We start from the raw sequence: 12816 nt of genomic DNA, 5'->3' as shown, positions 1-12816 counted from the left end.
AATTGTCCCTATCTACTGGAAATTATTAAATTATTAAATAGAAGGAACTAAAAGTACTGATTACTTAATGATCTTTTAATCTTATTGTCCCCATCTACTGGAAATCATTAAACTATTAAATAGAAGGAACTAGATGTACTGATAACTTAATGGTCTCTAAATCTAATTGTCCCCATCTACAAGAAATTATTAAATTATTAGATAGAAGGAACTAGATGTACTGATTACTTATAGTTTATACTCAATGATCTTTAAATCTAATTGTCCCTATCTACTGGAAATTATTAAATTATTAAATAGAAGGAACTAAAAGTACTGATTACTTAATGATCTTTTAATCTTATTGTCCCCATCTACTGGAAATCATTAAACTATTAAATAGAAGGAACTAGATGTACTGATAACTTAATAATCTCTAAATCTAATTGTTCCTATCTACTGGAAATTATTAAATTATTAGATAGAAGGAACTAGATGTACTGATTACTTATACTCAATGATCTTTAAATCTAATTGTCCCCATCTACTGGAAATCATCAAACAATTAAATAGAAGGAACTAGATGTACTTATTACTTAATGATCTTTAAATCGAATTGTCCCTATCTACTGGAAATGAGAAATCATTAAACTATTAAATAGAAAGAACTAGAAGTACTGATAACTTAATGATCTCTAAATCTAATTGTCCCCATCTACTGGTAATTATTAAATTATTAAATAGAAGGAACTAGATGTACTTATTACTTAATGATCTTTAAATCCAATTGTCCCTATCTACTGGAAATTATTAAATTATTAAATAGAAGGAACTAGATGTAGTGATTACTTAATGATCTTTAAATCTTATTGTCCCCATCTACTGGAAATCATTAAATTATTAAATAGAAGGAACTAGATGTACTGATCTCTAAATCTAGTTGTCCCCATTCACTGGAAATCATTAAACTATTAAATAGAAGGAACTAGATGTACTGATTACTTAATGATCTCTAAATGGAATTGTCCCCATCTACTGGAAATTATTTAATTATTAAATAGAAGGAACTAGATGTACTGATTACTTAATGATCTTTAAATCTAATTGTCCCCTGCATCTATAACTGGAAATTATTGAATTGTTAACTAAAAGGAACTAGAATACTAGATGAACTTGTCCCTATCTAGTAGAAATCATTAAACTATTAAATAGAAGGAACTAGATGTACTGATCTCTAAATCTAGTTGTCCCCATCTACTGGAAATCATTAAACTATTAAATAGAAGGAACTAGATGTACTGATTACTTAATGATCTCTAAATCTAATTGTCCCCATCTACTGGAAATTATTGAATTGTTGAATAGAAGGAACTAGATGTACTGATTACTCAATGATCTCTAAAATATATAATTGTCCCCATCTACTGGAAGTTATTGACTTTTAAAATAAAAGGAACTAGATGTATAACTGATTACTTATAATGATCTCTAAATCTAATTGTCCCTATCTAGTAGAAATCATTAAACTATTAAATAGAAGGAACTAGATGTACTGATCTCTAAATCTAATTGTCCCCATCTACTGGAAATCATTAAATTGTTAAATAGAAAGAACTAGATGTACTGATTACTTAATGATCTTTTAATCTAATTGTCCCTATCTACTGGAAATTATTGAATTGTTTAATAAAAGGAACTAGAATACTAGATGTACTGATTACTTAATGATATTTAAATCTAATTGTCCCCATTTAAGGGGCCAATTAATTAAATAGTAGCCTCCAAAATGAAAAATGAATAATCTTGCTTGCTTCAAGCTTTCAAGGTTAATATATGTGTTCTTCTGACATTAAAACCACTACAAACATACACATAGAATACTTGCAAACGAGATGAACAGTACCATGCAAGTGCCACAAAGAAAAGTTTATAAATCATTAATTTTGCTTGCTTGGATATATGTATTACAGCTGGCATTGAAACTATAGATAAAGTGAAAGAAGCGTATGACTTAATGAAAAATCAAATGACAGATGACATATGACAATTGTAATCAAGCTGGCATCAAACCATGCAAAAAGGAAAAGAAGCGTATGACTTTATGACATGACAAATCAAATGACAGGTGATCAGCAATTAGCACTGACCTGTTTTCCCACACCGAATAAATTTAACTCCTTGAACAATTGGAGTTCTTTTGGACACCAGACTATCCGGAAATCGGACCTGAAAGAGTTTTAACCTTACAAATTGAACAAAAAAATTAACAAAGGATTGAAAGCTTAACTCAACCTTTCGGGAACAGAAGCAACAGTCATAGATGTTCGTGGAGTATCAGAAAATCACTAGTTAAAATTTGTATCGAATAAGAGAAGATATCGATTTGACAAGAAAAGATTTATCGCAGACACGCGCCACGCGGTTTACTTAGACGCTTATCCAATGCGAAATTCAAATATGGCTCTTTTCGTGAAATTGATGGCGAGTGAATTAGTAGCGCCGAATACGTATTGGAATACGAATACGTATTAATCCTCGAAAATTGACGTATTACGACGTATTCTTTATTCAAAAAATTTAAAAATTCAAATATGTTGAGCATTGTATTGAGGGGACTGAACTTTAGAAAATGGTTTTAAACTTTGATAATTGCGAGATCGTTTTAGGAAACGAAATCATTAAATATGTATTAATATGTATAATTGATAATTTCGCAAAAAATGTTATGTGTTAGCTTATTATCCATGAAATTTGATTACAAATTTAAGTTATCATGTATAACTGCACTCCTTTAATGCATGATCAATGATGAGGGTGGCGCGCAGCTTTAATGTTTAATTTTGACAAATCAGCGTATTACGGCGTATTATGGCGTATTCGTGGACGTATTTAACAATCCATAGAAATTACCGTATTACGGCGTATTACGACGTATTCTTTATTAGAACCGAATACGTCGTATTCTTTCACGAAAATTTGACGTATTTAACAACCTTGCCTAAGTATATACAAAAACATAGAATTAGAATAATAGATATCAACGCAACAGACCTCTGGAGTCTCAAAGCTGTTACTACCTTGCTCAGAGCAAACCCGCTTCAGATGTTTTGGCGGGCAGGCGGGGGACTTCCGAGCATGGTCACACCTGAATATGTGTCACTATCTGAGATAGTCATGTGTGGGTCTAAAATATGATTGTTTAACTTTATGAACCTTGGTGTATGTCTCATATCGCATCACGTGATTACGCGGGCCAACATCGCCCCTGTTGATACTTTCGTGCGAGCAGCTAGACTCCGATGGTTTGGCCATGTGGTGAGCATGCCAGAAGAAAGAATACCCAACTATCTTTTGCACTGGATCCCAAAGCATGGCAAAAGGTCAAGAGGTAGACCTCGAAAAAAACTGGTTGTCATGTGTCCGGGAGGATGGAGCAATCTTCACAGGTGTCGATAACATCACGATAGAAGATGCAGAACAACAAGCAACAAACAGGGTACATTGGAGAGGCCTAATACATCGGAGAAAGGAGTTACTATGTGGTGCAGGCCACTCCAACGACTAGGAGTAGGAGGAGACCTTTTCAAGTACAAGTAAGTAGATTCCGTGGCGTTACTTGACACGCGCAGCGTAGTCCTCCTCTGGGGTAAAAGAAAGGAGAGGCTATAATAGAGGCTTATTGTTCTCGAGTTTTTTAAGTCCCTATTTGATCAGTTCTTAGAAATAGATCAGTTGTATTCCTTGTTCTCTGCACCGGGAGGCCGACAAAGGGGGGCCCTCCATTATTAGAGGTCAGATCATATGACGTATAATTAGTGATGTGACGTATAATTAGTGATGTGATCCATCCATGTGATCCATCAGTAGACCCAGAAATGAGCTAGATATAGGGTAGAGTTCACATGTCAATTCTGTAAATCATAGCTGTACATTAAGAAGTAAACATGATCTGACTACTCGACTCATAGATCACATAAGGGACGGGAGCTCTTGCTAAAGGGGGTTCTCGTATCAAGGGATGTGAGACGTACGTGCCAAAGGCATGCAAGGAGAGTGAGCCGATCAAGTGTTCTTAGGTATATATACTGAAAGATGAAAGACAATAGTATCGCATTCTTACATTCTATCAACATGCCTACCTTCTCCAAATTCATCTCTGGTCAGACAGGATCTCAACAGCTACTTGACTCTGATGGATTCATCTACTGTCGGAAGAAGAACAAGGATTCAGCCCTCACATCTTCCTGGCGGTGCTGCAAGCACAAACTCCCTACGAAGTGTCCGTGTCTCTGCTATCTATCCCTCTCAGACGATTCTCTCCGATTCTCTTTGATGGTTCTACAGATCGGGGAGTCAGAGTCATCGTATTCTCCACGAGCAGGAACATGAAGACACTGTCGACAGGTTGAGTGTTCAGTATTCAGTATTCAGTATTCAGTATTCAGTATTCAGTATTCAGTATTCAGTATTCAGTATTCAGTATTCAGTATTCAGTATTCAGTATTCAGTATTCAGTATTCAGTATTCAGTATTCAGTATTCAGTATTCAGTATTCAGTATTCAGTATTCAGTATTCAGTATTCAGTATTCAGTATTCAGTATTCAGTATTCAGTATTCAGTATTCAGTAAATTTGATTAATTATCCTACGAAAAAATGTCTATTGACTTGTTAATTTAAATCAAAAGTACGGGGTTAAACTGGGCTAGATATAGGGTAGAGTTCACATGTTCTGTAAATCATAGCTGGTGGATCACATCACTAATTATACGTCACATCACTAATTATACGTCATATGATCTGACCCCTAATAATGGAGGGCCCCCCTTTGTCGTGCAGCCCTCTGCACCTGCTTAATAAAGTACGTACGGTACGACTACGAGGTTTTTTATTAGTACGTACCGTACAACCACTTTAAAGGACCAGTTAACTGAAAAATTTGTAGTCTCCAATTTGGCTAAGATTTAAATCAGCTGTGACAAACTGGTAAAGAATCGTATCGCCGAAAGAACCAACTCTCTATCGTACGTGTAACGCGTGTTATTGCAATAATAAGCTGTGGCCTCGTGACGTCATAAAGTCCCTCAGTGCGCGCTTGCATAGCGTAATTTACATTACAAATGTTTATCATCGTCAATAAAACACATGTAACTCACTCAAATTTTAGAATTATGACTTTTACCCTAGTTCTCCAAAATCCTTATAGTTTTGGCTATCATTCTAAGTAAAGGAATAGCTGATTGGATGTACAGTGCTCACGTCATGATTTTAAACAGTGATATAGGTTCTTGAACAGTGGCGGGTGAATGTACGGTTAGAAAGTTTCTGCTATTACAACTTATGTCATATCACATATGTGATAATTTTGGATTGCTTTCGTTGCTTAATTACACAAGCAGCTAGGGAGACTGTACCGATTATTTTTGTCCATGAAACTCTAACGAATTTAGAAAGGATCTAGATAAGTAGGAGTTTGTTCAATTCCTAGAGCAATTATATTTATAGCATATAGCGAAATTTATAACTTTAATCCGCATGTGTCAGCCAGTACAGGAGACAAGAAGTCTGGCTACTTTACGGCCGTTCCTCTGGGACCATTAGTAGAAGTAGCTTCTATCAGAACAGTGCCGTGGGAACATAATTCCCGCCAAAATACCCGGTCTCGGGTCTACCAAACAGTAATACTGTTCGGAGTGTACGGTGTGCAGTGTGTTTTGAATTAGACTTACGGCTTACCTAGTTGTTATCCTAATTGCATTATCATCGGTACATAACATAAATAAACTACTGGTAAGTTTAAATACCAAGTGCAAACGTGTTCAGTCAATCGACCCACTGAACAATTATAGAATTTCCAAGACCCTATTATTCTCTGGCCATATATTACGGCACGATCGATTGTTAGATGGCTAAACGACCAACGTTATAATCTATACAATTCTAAAACTATGAGCTAGCACTTTAATCTAAAAATACACTTTTTATATTACTCCTGATTTTTACATTTCACGTAAAACATTGTCGCCACAGGTTGATCATGGACACTAACAGCTTAATTTGAGATAAATGACTTATGAGTTTCTCTAAAGTTAACTCTTAAGTTGTGTACTCCAGTCATTTATGGACATTTATGGAAATGAACCTGCAAATGTTCAAATACTCTCGAAACTTTGCACAGACCTTCCTGAAGGTATGAATAAACGATTTTCGTTTGGAGACATTTTTTTGACCGTGGAGAAAACCCAGGAGGGCCACGCCCATATTGACCCAATAACGTAACCGACCCCTTGCTTCTGAAGGTCGTAGAGGCTTCAAAATAGGCTTAAACGAAGCCGCATATGCATGTTTATATAGGATTTATTGAGCAACACATGGCCTAAAATCCTTACTTTTCGAGAAATTCGCCAAAAACCATTTTGGGCGTGGTACTGGTGCTGAGCCCATTTTCGATAGGATCGTGATAGAGTCTTTGGACAGGGTGCAAAAGAACCGCAATTAGCATATTAATATATGACTTACGAACAAACATATGCCTTAAAGTGCTTACTTTTTCAGTTATTGGCGAAAAACTGATTTTCGGTTCCAGAAATCATACAAAACTATGGGTATCTGGTAACTTGGGCTATGAAGGCCCTAAAGGTTTTTGAATGTGTGCAAATTGTGCAGAATGGCCATGTTTATATACAACTTATGAAGCAACATGTACCCTAAATTACTTACTTTTCGAGTTATTTGGGGGAAAAGATTGTATTATGTCCATTTTCTACCTGTAAAATACAGTCTCACGAGCTCTTCTGCGCGCGGGAGGGACTTTATGACGTCATCGCCAAAATAATACAAACGCTATTTACACGCGTTAGAGAGCAGTTAGAGATTTAGGAATTTCGACTCGTTGCTTAGTTTGCTATTTGTCACAATCTGTCAAAATATGAGGATAACTTTTTTTTCAGTTAACTGGTCCTTTAAAGAACGAAATTTTTCTGAAAAAACTGTGACCGTTTTTACCTTATTTTTTATTGTTGTGAAATTGGCAGGTATGTATGGAATTTTCAAACCACGATTTTAGTGCCAGTGAATGCTAAAGTCAAATAAAACAATTTTCAAGACAATAGATTAATTTGAATAACTGCAATTATACTCAATAGGAGTACGTACACTGTACAGTCATACTATTCTAATGATGGAAATAAGAATACAGCGGCATAAGTTTAGGTGCCCGTAGCGCCATTTCAAGTGTTCCTGTTTGCTGTTATTATTGTGTCACGAAAGTCGGACTTCCATCGAAAACCCATCTATTTTACTTTATAACCAATTTTACTAGTACGCAAGGTACAGCCATTTTAAAAGTACGTACCGTACGAACTTCTCATCATAGGATAAAAAGAGTAATTTTAATTCATTCTTGTTCACAATGAAACATCTGCCTCATGAAATTTAACTTTACAGAAAGCTTATTGATATGAGATTGGCGACGAGAAATTGGTATCTATTTGCTATTGCTTATCCAGATCTTTTCATTTCAAAACTTGGATAATGCACTGACTACAGGTTTTGATACGGTACTTTATCAACAATTTTAGTCGCAAAATGAAAAACTTGTTTTATTTCACATGGTAATTTTTAACAGATTAACAAATCAAAATAATGTTAATTTGTTTGCCCTGGACCAAAACGTTGTAAAGATTTCGACTGACTTTATGTCAGTACATATCTAATGATCCACTCATAATTTTCAGTCAGCTCACCAGTAAAGACAAAGTTGGGGAAGAGGTGTGCTCACCAGTATGAACTGGAAGGTAGCCCAGAAGAGTGCGATCCAAACGGAGCTTATCCTTGTTGTCATGAGAGAAATACTGATAAGAAGGTAAGTTTTTGTCAGGCAACTGATTGTAATCGTGAGAATAAGATTACCGGATTGTGAGGGACTTGAGGGATTCAGAGACAAATTGTGCCACAACCAGGGTAAGAGACTTCTTGAAGACTGTATGTTCTGATGAAGCAAGCAAGTCTAATAGCGGTCTAACTTAGTCTTCGTCCTTCTGACGGTATGGCCCTTTAGCGGGCTGTCTAGCTTATACTTTGTCCCTCTGACGGCATCGTTAACGGTATAATTACTTCGCTCTTACTCTAATTTTGGCGGCATCGTTGACGGTATAACTTATTCCTCGTTCATCTGACGGCGTTGCTCTATAATAGCGATTTAACTTATGCTCAATAATCGACAGCGTTCATTTATAACATGTTCTAAGATTTAAATAACACGGTGCAGTTAGTTTGCAGATCAACGGTTACAAGTGTTTGGTTTATCGGTGGGGTGAGTAGGTGCAAGTACTCGCCAATCACGTACGGTGGTTATACAATGGCATAAGGGGAAGCAATGCGAAAGAAACATTCTGTTATATTGTTTTTTTTAAGGTTTAAAATTAACGTAGGTCACTCTTCGTAATTATTTCGATAGTTGTTTTACCACTAGTGTTTTGTATCTATTATTGCTCAATTGTGCTGTAGGCTAGATTAAGGTGTGATTCCGATGGTCTCATTAACAATGATTCCGCCTAGTGTTTTGTGTATCAGGGACGGGTTGGGTTTCAAGTCGGTTTCCCGTTTCACCTTTTTTTGAGCAGCCGATTAATGCAATCCGGCCTGTCAGCCGATCCCTCTTTGCGTAATACTATCATGGAGAGCCCAATTGTAATTGTGTGTATATAGGGGCTCATATTTTGATATAGCTTGTGTTATTCATTTCTTACCTGTTTGATTGAATAGAATTTGTTGCTTTTTCAACTACATAATATGGATGTTGATATGGAGTCCATGGGGCCAATGAAGACGCTGACACTATTGGTCGATAACTATGTTGTCGATTTCTTAAAGTTGAGATCTGACGTTGTGATGGATGATCCCTACAGTGGCTTAAGCATTGTGGGACGAATGGAGAGGCGAGGGGTATCAATCTCGTATGCACCGGTCGGGGATATTGAAAGCAATATTAGGCTATGCGGGTATACTGAGGACATTCACGCAGGACTGAAGGTCCTATTTCAGACGTATCGGCACAGTGCGTTGCTATGCGATTAGTCAATAAAGACACCGTGATTGTTAGAAAAAGGAGATGATGAAGCAAGTACACATGATACAAAGAAGAATGGTCGGTGGGGATTGGGACCCACTTAAATCACCTTAACACAGTGCCCCTCAGTAATCCATCCTGTCACTCAAATTATTTGTTATATAGTAGTGTTGAAAGTATTACAACTATATGCTGATCTGGTGATTGTGATGATGCTGACCGGATCATTTCGGTGTGACGACCACGACTTGATAGTACCGAATTGGGGACATACGTTGGGGTGGTGAATCACCACCGAAGGGACTTAACTCTGGAGGAGGTGCGTTGGCTGGTGAGCGAGTAGCCTACTGTGGCTGCCAGTTATGGCGGGTGAAGTGACTTCCTGCGACGTCCTACCAGAATTTGAAGTCAGGATTTTAAAGCAGATAAGACAACTGACTTATTCGGTAATAAATATATATGATCATAGCAAAACCACATGATCCTGCTTGTGCCTTAATGGTTGTAAACCATAACCACAAAATTCCCTAGAAACATGACTTTCCAACCATTAGCACTCCAAACCAACCTTGCTCCCAACCAACTAACCTACGCAGAACCATTATCCGATGTCACGCTCGTCCCCTCCACAGACATGCTCACCCTCCAGGAAACAATCCAACTAAAGCAAACGTCATGGTTACTCTTCGGCCCCCTCGGCGAAGCCCTGCGATTGACCATTGGACACAATATGGGATCAGTGGGCAACCAAGCCAAGGTGGCAATGGTGAATGGGACACTTGAAAACAGAATTGTTCAACCGTGTCAATCCAGGCAACATCGAGGCCCAAAAGTGGGAAAAAGCTTTCACCTACAGGGTCCAGATCATTTCGGTGTGACGACCACGACTTGATAGTACCGAATTGGGGACATACGTTGGGGTGGTGAATCACCACCGAAGGGACTTAACTCTGGAGGAGGTGCGTTGGCTGGTGAGCGAGTAGCCTACTGTGGCTGCCAGTTATGGCGGGTGAAGTGACTTCCTGCGACGTCCTACCAGAATTTGAAGTCAGGATTTTAAAGCAGATAAGACAACTGACTTATTCGGTAATAAATATATATGATCATAGCAAAACCACATGATCCTGCTTGTGCCTTAATGGTTGTAAACCATAACCACAAAATTCCCTAGAAACATGACTTTCCAACCATTAGCACTCCAAACCAACCTTGCTCCCAACCAACTAACCTTCGCAGAACCATTATCCGATGTCACGCTCGTCCCCTCCACAGACATGCTCACCCTCCAGGAAACAATCCAACTAAAGCAAACGTCATGGTTACTCTTCGGCCCCCTCGGCGAAGCCCTGCGATTGACCATTGGACACAATATGGGACCAGTGGGCAACCAAGCCAAGGTGGCAATGGTGAATGGGACACTTGAAAACAGAATTGTTCAACCGTGTCAATCCAGGCAACATCGAGGCCCAAAAGTGGGAAAAAGCTTTCACCTACAGGGTCCGGATCATTTCGGTGTGACGACCACGACTTGATAGTACCGAATTGGGGACATACGTTGGGGTGGTGAATCACCACCGAAGGGACTTAACTCTGGAGGAGGTGCGTTGGCTGGTGAGCGAGTAGCCTACTGTGGCTGCCAGTTATGGCGGGTGAAGTGACTTCCTGCGACGTCCTACCAGAATTTGAAGTCAGGATTTTAAAGCAGATAAGACAACTGACTTATTCGGTAATAAATATATATGATCATAGCAAAACCACATGATCCTGCTTGTGCCTTAATGGTTGTAAACCATAACCACAAAATTCCCTAGAAACATGACTTTCCAACCATTAGCACTCCAAACCAACCTTGCTCCCAACCAACTAACCTACGCAGAACCATTATCCGATGTCACGCTCGTCCCCTCCACAGACATGCTCACCCTCCAGGAAACAATCCAACTAAAGCAAACGTCATGGTTACTCTTCGGCCCCCTCGGCGAAGCCCTGCGATTGACCATTGGACACAATATGGGATCAGTGGGCAACCAAGCCAAGGTGGCAATGGTGAATGGGACACTTGAAAACAGAATTGTTCAACCGTGTCAATCCAGGCAACATCGAGGCCCAAAAGTGGGAAAAAGCTTTCACCTACAGGGTAAGGGCCTTCTATGTAGACTGTCACTTCAGGCAAGGCAATGCAGTATACTCTCTAGCATCGCTTTTCGACCTCATGGACAAGATAACAGTCATCAATGTTACCTCTCACAGTTAAAATGCCTAATATTGATACTGTTACATTTTGTTTTGTAGTAACCATTTCCTGATATATTTACCATTTATGTTGGTAGTTTTACCCCAACATCCCCTAGATTACCGTCTCTCAATCGTCCTATTACATTAGCTGGAATGATAACTATCAATCCAGCTTGCGATCTAAATCAACTCAAGTAAATCCGTGTTTGATGCACGATGACTCCAAAGTACAAAGTATTCTAAATAAGACCGAATCCGGTCATTACAACTAAACTATGAACTAAATTATGAATGAAATTATGAATGAAACTATGAACTAAATTATGGATGAAATTTTTGATTATGAATGAAATTATGAATGAAATTATGAATGAAATTATGAATGAAATTATGAATGAAATTATGAATTAAATTATGAATGAAATTATGAATGAAATTATGAACGAAATTATGAATGAAATTATGAATGAAATTATTGATTATGAATGAAATTATGAATGAAATTATGAATGAAATTATGAATGAAATTATGAACGAAATTATGAATGAAATTATGAATGAAATTATTGATTATGAATGAAATTATGAATGAAATTATGAATGAAATTATGAATGAAATTATGAATGAAATTATGAATGAAATTATGAATGAAATTGTGAATTAAACTATCATTGAAATTAAAGGTCATTAACCCAAGCCCTCATATTATATCGACTGCCTCGTCCTAAAACCCATCGGTCTGTCGTCAGGCCATTGGCCCAGAGCACAGCCACAAGGCCCCGTGAACCCTCGTGTCGTAACCGGTCTACCGGAATCAGGCCCTGTAGATGTTTAGCCAATCGTCTAGCTAGACGAATGGCTAGACATCAATTTTGATAATCCCGGCTCCCGCTGTTAGTGTTAGTTTTTTCTTACTGGGCGGCGCTCAGCCTGACATTCCGCCGAATTTTTATGTTTATGAACATAATAGCCTGGGGTCCCTAGGTAAGTTTTTTGGCTCTTACTAAATCGCTCGCCCAAAAATTTCACGTGACTTTGGTTTTTTTGGTTTTGCAGCCGTACAAAACGGTTTTACATAAACCCTAATCCCAACCCTAACCCTAATTATAACCCCGAAGCTATCCATAATCTTAACCACAACCCTAACCCTAACCCGAGCCATAAATAATCGAATTCACGTTTTATTAGCCTGTCACGTGACCAAAACGGTTTTTTGCCCATAACTCTCCAGGGAAACATTTTAACCCTAAGTCATGGGGGGTGATTCGGAATCAGCGTCCAAAAATACACCGATCTAGATCACTTTCATGCCTAAAGGGCCTTTTCACAAGAATTTTCTTAAATTTGGGCGAGCGATTTAGCCGGAGCGAAGTTTTTTCCCGCTTAATAAATAAAATTTTACTTGTACGTTGTAAACCCATGCCGCGCACGAGTGCGCAACTAGGCTGTATCTGGTACAGTATCGTAGCGACCATGTAGCTAACGCGGAGTATAAAGGTATTTTGGTTCAAACTTGATTCACGATGTCAATC

The 12816-nt window shown here is 38.1% G+C and overlaps 1 protein-coding gene across 1 annotated transcript in view; it reads right to left on the bottom strand.

Annotated features, from left to right (window-relative positions):
• The window catches only part of LOC134814629 (staphylococcal nuclease domain-containing protein 1-like), an 81159-nt gene extending 71936 nt beyond the window's left edge, over positions 1-9223 (bottom strand). The window contains exon 1 of the mRNA XM_063822773.1: positions 9195-9223. The gene's annotated coding sequence lies outside the window, so the exon portion shown is untranslated. The remainder of the gene's footprint in view (positions 1-9194) is intronic.
• Positions 9224-12816: the final 3593 nt, after the last annotated feature.

This window comes from Bolinopsis microptera, chromosome 5 (assembly GCF_026151205.1).
Source record: "Bolinopsis microptera isolate Bmic1 chromosome 5, MBARI_Bmic_1.0, whole genome shotgun sequence".
Lineage (NCBI taxonomy): Eukaryota > Metazoa > Ctenophora > Tentaculata > Lobata > Bolinopsidae > Bolinopsis > Bolinopsis microptera.
Note: the sequence above shows the minus strand (reverse complement) of the source record. Positions and strands in the feature narration are given on the sequence as shown.